Source organism: Psammomys obesus, unplaced genomic scaffold (assembly GCF_907164565.1).
Source record: "Psammomys obesus unplaced genomic scaffold, mPsaObe1.curated_primary_1811, whole genome shotgun sequence".
Lineage (NCBI taxonomy): Eukaryota > Metazoa > Chordata > Mammalia > Rodentia > Muridae > Psammomys > Psammomys obesus.
The window spans coordinates 6,581,680-6,589,921 of NW_026590767.1; positions in this window are offsets into that span (position 1 = coordinate 6,581,680).

The following is an 8,242-nucleotide window of genomic DNA, read 5'->3' on the forward strand; positions in this document are numbered from 1 at the left end:
GGAGCCCAGTTGCCCTGCCTGGCTGGAGCATCGCCAGAAACAAGAGTGCTCTTGCCATCTCCTGCCTGGCACAAGACTTAAGCTGCCAAGAGCTTTTACGGGACCCCAGCATCTTCTGAAGGTTTCCACACGAGCAGAAAGGAACATGCAGAAGAACTCTGCCGGGGCAAGTATGGAAGTGGGTACTGTGGACAGCACCTGACACAATAGTTGTCACCTGTTCTGAAGCGGTAGCCAGCTCTGATCCACACAGCTGACCACACCAGGGGCTTCAGAGAAAAACACAAGAAGGTGAAGGTTGAGTTCTCAGCAGACTTCTGGTGACAAGAGTAGAAGTTGAACTTGTTTTTGTTTTTTAGTTTGTGTGGGGGGGTGGCTCAGTGTTTAGGAGTACTTGTTTTTCTTTCAGAGGACTGGGGTTTGGTTCCCAGAACCATACCCAGCAGCTCATAGCCACCTGGACCTCCATCTTCAGTAGACCTGATGCCTCTGGCTTCCTAGGGCTCCTGCATGCACCCATGGCACACATGAAACACATAAAGATAAATCCTTACAATGTTTTTGTTCTACAGAAACTAAATTGAATAATATTTACACACATTTCTCAAAGAACTCTTTCACGGAAGAAAACCCTTCACGCCCTTGCAAAACCCATAATATGCTACAGGAGAGTCCCCCATGGCATCCTCATTATGCAGATGTGACTCCGAGGTGTGGTGCATTTTTCTGATAGAAAAATAAAGCTTGAGAAAGTTCAGGGCTGAGGTGTAGTTCGTGGCAGAGCTCTTCCTGGCATGTGAAAGGCCTGAGGTTTTATTCCCAGGGCTGCAGAAAGCCCTGACTGTCTGGGGATGCTGGAACACAGCTATAATACCAGCAACTGGGCAAGAGGGTCTTACATTTAAGGCCAGCCTGGGCTTTAGGAAATGTGTGTCGGGGTGTGTGGGTGTGTGGGTGTGGGAGAGTGTTCAGAGAGATGCACACATTTAAGGTACCTGCCTAAAGGTGCACAAAAAACAAACAAACAAACAAACAAAACGTGGCAATGTCAGAGCGTCAAGGTGGCTCCTGACTTCTGGTCATAGCTCGTACCTTTGTGGTGTCTCTGAGGTCCCCAATGCTTCTCCAAGTAGAAGCATCAAGTGGGGAAGAACACAGTATGCCGTGGCTGCGAGCCCTGCTTCTCAAGTGCTAAGAAGGGTGAAACCTCATGTCCCAACAGTGGCTGTGTGAACTGGCCAACACTGAGCCCAATGATTAACTGCTGTGCCACACAGGGTTAAAAATATCAGTATACATGTCATGAGAATTAATATTCAAGTTTTAAGGAAAAAAATACCATACCAAAGAAGACTTCATAAAGAGTCTGTTCTCCTTGTGGGAAATTCTTTACTTTTTATTAACTAACTCAAGGAAAGAAAGGTTATATCTTTAAGATAAGCTTCACTCAAAGATATCTTTATTAATGACCAGGGATCCTTCATACACCTTTAATAAGAAGGGTATAAAATTTGGCCCATCGATCACTCACCACTAGATGGCGCCACACCCACACACTCACATTCAGGAGGCTCCCTGGAGGAAGGAGGCCCCCATCCTGGGTTAAACCACCTCTGACTCTGGAGGGTGAGGTAACACTAGGCCCCCGGTCCAGCTCCAGGAAGCAAAATCACACAAATTAGTTCATTGAACCTGCCGGTGAGATGGAGGTCTGTGAGATGACTCTTCTTGGTATGGTGAAGAAAAAGAAACTGATAGCCCAAGTTAACTCATCCTAAATCACATAGATAGTAGTTAACACAACCCAGATTCCATCGAGTGAACTGGCTCTCTTGACCACCATTCCGTATTTCCAATCTACTTAGACTTTGGGAAAGCCTGCCACCTGCAGAGAGCAAAGATGACCCTGGTCACCTGGAGCTGTCAGTGTCCTAGGCTTGTCACAGCTCTAAGCATCTAAGTAATTCCATCATACATAATTAGTAAACATAGGCAGGAAATAGAAATCTGTACAGCCGTATCTTCTAACTTCTCAGCGAATTCAAGGCTTGGAACATAGATGAGATGAAACAAAGCAAACCTAACCATGAACCACCCTTAGAGTGAGTCATGCAGAAAAAAATGAACCCACCCACAAGAGAAACTACAGGTTCTGGGCATGGTTTCGACTCTGCATGACTATTGGGGTATAGCTTAACATATGTATGTATGTATGAATGAATGTGTGTATGTATGTATATTTGTATGTATGTAAGTATATATATAGATTCCTAAGCCTCATTTAATGTCCTGTTAATGTCAACACTAGTCTGGTTATTTGATAAAATCAGAAGGAATTCTAGTGACTTTATTAGGAACCAATATCTCCAGCTTCAAATATAGAGTAAAAGTTGGTTTTGATTTTAAATAAACTGTAAGCATTTGATTTAAACCAAAAAATATATTAACTTCAGGTTTTACAAAATGAATTCCTTAGCCCTGCCTGTGGAAAGGTCTAGAAGCACTTGTTACTTCTTTCAAGGAAAAACAAGCCCTCTCCCCATCCCTATATTTTGGTTTTGTATTAATGCCTTAGTGGAAAAAGAGCCAGGACCACTGGAGAAGAGATGGTCATGTGGTCTAGGTCAGGAAAGCAAGGCTGGATGTATCCACAGCTGGCGGAACCCTACAAAAGGACACAGGACCAGTTTCGAACAATATGAGTGAGCGCCACATATCTGCAACATTGGAAACATTAACTATATAAAATTAGTCATGGTAAGGAGAGAAGGAGAGAGATGGAGCCAAGAAAATGAAATTTGCAATGAATTAAATGACTTTCATCAATACATTGCTCTTAAGAATTTGTCAGACTGGGCATGGTGGTGCATACCCTTAATCCCAGTCCTTGAGAGACAGGCAGTTGAACCTGTGTGTGTTGTAATCCAGTCTGTTCTACATACATAGCAACTTCCAGGCCAGCCAATACAATGAGACCCTGTCCAAATCACCATCACCACCACCATCATCATCATCAAAAAAGAGTTGGACAATAACCACCAGGTGAAATGGCCCATGCTGTCATCCCAGTCCTTAGAAGTAATAGCAGGAAGACTGTCAAATTCAAAGCCAGCTTGGGGATATATAGTACATTTGAGGTCACCCTGGGCTGCTTAAAACAATCCTACCTCAAAAAAATTATAATAAAACTAGTCAATAAAGGAAAAGAATCATGTGAATAGTCGCCTTTTAAAAATATATAAGAACTGTTAATTCGGGTAATCCAAGTGACCCCAGCTCACGACGAAGTCTGCAGATAATTGTCACATTTGCCTCGCTGGCTTTTTTTTAATAGAGAAAATTGAGTGTTGAAGAAATGACAGAATTGAAACTTCCACTTTGCAACTCCCTGTTGGTTGTCTGACTCAGGAGGGACCACCACTCCAGTACAAAGCCAGCAGCAGTCCATGTGGGAAGCCTTCTGAGGACTGGGATTGTGCGAGCCCACACACCATCTCAGGGACCAGCTGCAGCCACCCCTTCAACTCCATGACCACGCGCCGTGTCCGGGGCAGTGGCCCAGCCTCCTCAGAAAAATGAGTTCAAACATTTAACCTTAATTCAAGAACTTTAGAACTGGTCCGAAAGATAAAATCAGGCCACAGGTTAGGTACACAACTGACCTCGACCCCTTAATTGAACCTATGTGATTCTAATTTCCCCGAAAATACTAGTTCTCACCACAGGTGAAATATGAAATGCAAGCTTCGTGTTCTTCTCAACATAAATTGGTAAAATTTAACTATAGAACATCAGCTTTCTTAATTTAAGATGATAGATAGATAGATAGATAGATAGATAGATAGATAGATAGATAGATAGATAGATGATAGGATACTTGGGTGAGAGTTAAACATCTACGGAAAATCAAAATTTTAACTGAGCATATTACTTTTGTATCATCAATACCTAAGAGAACGACCTAAAAAAAGAAAAGCTTCATTCACAGTTTCACAGGGTTCAGCCCGTCTTTGCTTAGCTTCTCAAGCTCAGGCACGGTGTTACTCATAATGGTTGAGGAACATAGGGAGGAAGAGACCATTCATCTCATGGAGGACAAGAAACAGAGTGAAGACAAAGCAAGGCACCCTTTCCCTAAGGCCTTGCTTCCAGTGATTTAATTCCTCCAACTGAATCCCTAATCCCTCCAACCGAATTCCCAAAGTGGGAGCAAAGGCCTCACAGAAAGGCCACTGGGGAGCAGGGCCTTCCCCTTGGCCATGCAGTGAGCTCTCTGAGAGCCACACCCCAGTGTCTCTATGTTGCATTCCAGCTCTGCCCAAAGGAGAGGGTAAGGTGGTGAAAGAGGAGGTTCAATGGCAGCAACAAGAGGTGCAGCTGCAGGTCGGGTTATGTTTGGTGGTGGATATCTGGAAGACTGGCCACAAGGTAGGAAGCAGGTCACTTCAAGAGGGTCAGAGATTGGAGAAAGGCCCAGGGATGTTGTTCTACCTAAAGACCCAGCAGGCCATGGTTTTGGCCCTGAGAGTTCTCTCTTAGACACATTTTTCTCTTCAAAAAATTCTCATCAGAGTTCCATCAGAGAAAATGTTAAAACATTTTTCCAAAAATGACTGTACTCCATCTACGGAAAGTCATTTTGGGGTCCAGCCTGTTGAAAGCTCAGAAAGCTATTACAGTAAAGACAGCCAGCAGGCTCAGAAATCAGAAAAGGGGGCTAGAAATACAGCCCAAATTGTAATGATTTTTATACAGGAAAATTATAGGAAGGTTTACTTGATCTTGAAGGTCCTAGAGCCCACAGTGTTCATGAGTTAAAGCCTCAACAGAAAGAAACTGTAGTGACGAGAACCTGGAAAAAACTGTTGCGTTCTTTATTCATTTGCATTGTGAGAGATGACTCAATGCACTCTTAAAATTCTCTACTGAGTTGATACTCAGAACTGTGTGTACTGTTTCCAACCCACCAAGGAAATGGTTTTAATTTTATGTTTAAACTGATGCACAAAACCAAAATTTTACATACTACAAGGAACCATGGGATGTTTGAATACCTAATACACCCATTTTAAAATGTAGTTCCTCGAATACTCATCATAATTTCTTCTCCTTCTCCTTCTTCTTCCTCCTCTTCTTCTTCGAGATGAAAACACCTCAAATCCCCTCTTCTACTCCTTGAAATAGATAGTAGATAATTTCTATCTTTGGTCGCCCTGCTTAGTGTGTCCTAGCACCCAAGACTGCCCTATCTACCTGCACTGTAGTTTCCATGCTAGACTCCCAGCCTCTGCTTAGACTCCCAGCATTCTTCTCTCAACTTCTATGAGACCAAGAATTCTATGTCCTATACATGAGTGACGTCATATGGCACTTATCTTTCTATAGTCGACTCATTTTATTTAACTGAATGACTCCAGTCCATCCATGCTGTCATAGTGACATGAGTTCCTTCTTTTATGCCTGTATAGTGCTCCACTGTGTATACACGCCACATCTTATTTGTGGTTGGACACTTCCACTGTTTTTGTTTCTTGGCTATTGTGAATAGAGCCACAGTAAATGTGGGTGTGGTGGTATCTCTTCAGCACCGTAACTTTGCTTCTTTTGAACACATAGTGGGAAGATTACTGGACCATAGAGCAGTTCCACTTTCTTATTTTTGAAGGCACCCCTGGATTGTTTCCCACAATGGCCGCATTGATGTGCACTTTCACCAAGAATATACAAGTGTTCCCTTTTATCTACTCCTCACCATATACTGGTTATCTTTTAATTTTTTGATAATAATCATTCTTTCCTTAGTTTGCTGCTATCTCAGTGTGCTTCTGTGTTTTGCATTCCTATGGTGGTTGACAGTGTTGGGTATCTTTTCACATACCTGTTGTCTATTTGTATGTTATCTTATGAAGGAAGAATTTGGACATTTGAGTTTACTATCTGTTTTTGGATCGGGTTATTATTACTTGCTGTTGAATTTGGAGTTCCTTGTCTATTCTGAATGTCTATCACCCCATTTCAGATACACAGTTCACAAACACTTTCATCAGTTCTGTAGCGCATGGAATCACTGTGCAAAAGCTTTCCAGTTAGACACAATCTCAATTGCCTTTCTTTTCTTTTGTTTCTTATGCTTTAAGGATCATTTTGGGGGTGGGGGGGGTCTCCTTCCTGAAGTACTTTGTGTTTTCTTCTATAGTTTCACTGTTCCAGGTTTCACATTTTAGTCTTCGGTCCTTTTCAAGTTGACTTTTGTAACTGATGAGAGATGAGAGTCAGGTTTCCTTCTGCACGTGGATATGAATTTTTCCCAGCACCACTTGTTGTAAATGTGTCCTTTTTTCCTGATGTACGCTCTTATGCCCTCCGTGGAAAGGCATGTGGCAGTAGGTACACAGGTAGATCAAGCTCTCCATTCCACCCTGTTGGTCTATTTACCTGTCTTTATGCCAGTAACATGTTGTCTCCACAGCTACAGCTTTTTAACAATAGTAGAGTCAGTTGTGGATAAAATAAAAATTCCCTCTCACATCTTGGTATGAGGCAAAGGTCTTCTCCGTTTAACACCTTGGGCCATCGAAACCTCCTTAAGGAACAGCCATGTTCCTGACAGACACCTCACAGCAGAGAGGGCAGAGAAGATGGATGAATTCTTAAAGATTCATGTGACTCCACCATCTGGCTGCGGCTCCCAAAGTCGACTCCCTCGGGGATCGTGTGGGTGAAGCAGAAGTGCAGCCTCTGTGATGCTCAGGCTGACAGAAGGTGCTCCCCCTTCTACAGCAGGATTCCAGCAAGTGGAGAAAAGGTCGGAAAACAGCGGTGAGCTCAGGAAGCGGGCGGGTGCCCCTTTGCTGGCACCGTGAGGAACACCGCCACATTTGCTGACGGAAAGAAACTCCCTCTAAAGGTGGTTACTACATGCCTTCAAACCCACAGAGAGTATTTTTATAAGTTTGAGCACATCTTGAAAATGGCTCAACAGAGAGGCTGGCAGCACTGGCTGCTGTTTGGGGAACTGTAATAAATAGATACCTCTTGAGAAGCCAGGGAGAAAAGGACATTCAGAGAGCTGGGCCTGTCATTCTCTCTCTCTCTCTCTCTCTCAATGTGTGTGTGTGTGTGTGTGTGTGTGTGTGTGTGTGTGTTTTGGGGGTGTTGGTGGTGTCTGAGGATATTTGATCCCCCCCCAAACAGCCCTCCAGGGAATGGGGAATGGAGCCAGGGCCACAGTCTGGCATCATGAGTCAGTTCCAGGCTGCTTTTGTCACTGGCTGACAACTACCTTTGGTTAGTCAGCCTCTTCCTAAAAGCTACAGAGTGTGGAGGCCAAATTTGCTCTAAATGGAGTCTCACTTCCTCCTGCTTTTGTCAAACGGCCTCATTAATTGCTTGTGTCACACGGTGTCTGTTTGTTATGACAGCACAGAATTCCTTCATTCCAAGGCTAAGCAAACCATTGGCCCAGCAAGCCAAAAGCCAGGGTAGACTGGACCTTTCTCTTTGTAAACCAATGTAATATTAAGTTGCTGTGGTAATCAGGAAGGGTCCCTAGGACAGCCCAAGTTCAACAAACTGGTCTTTCACACTGGAGACAAAAATCTGGGAGACAGTGGGAAACACCAAGGTACCCACCCCCATTCCACCCCCACCCCACTATTTCTCCTATGCCAGAAATGTTGTCTCTCCAGCCAGTTGGCCTCAATGAACAATTCGGAGACACTCCAGCCAGAACTGTGCTCTTCTGTGCCACAGCCGTGGTCTTATTTGTTGCTAAGCCCCCACAGTGCCTAAGGCAAGGGCACCTGGGAATCTGGGTATGCTAGTTAACCAGGAGCAGGAGGTAGGGGTGGGGGGAAGCCCTGAGCTTGACAGTTAGGAAAGCCTGCAGCAGCAAAACTGAGGAGTGGATAGCTCTGGCACACCACAATGACATCAGTTTTTTAGGTTCTTCAGGGGGTGCCCAGGAATGCCTTCACTGCTGCCTCTTGCACTAGGTTTCCCAGGCTATATACCAAACAAGTCAGTCAGGGCCTCAGACTCTTCCAGCATCTGAAAAGCCGGCCTCCTTGGGTGGGAGATTTCTGGGATTTCCACAAAAACATCCAGGCCCCACCGAGCTTCCTTCCAGCGTTCATGGCACCTGGGACTCCTGAAAGCCACACCTCTTCTTCTTTTTGTTTTTACAATAAATTTATTTATTTACTTTACATCCTGATTGCAGGCCCCCTCCTCCCAGTCTGCC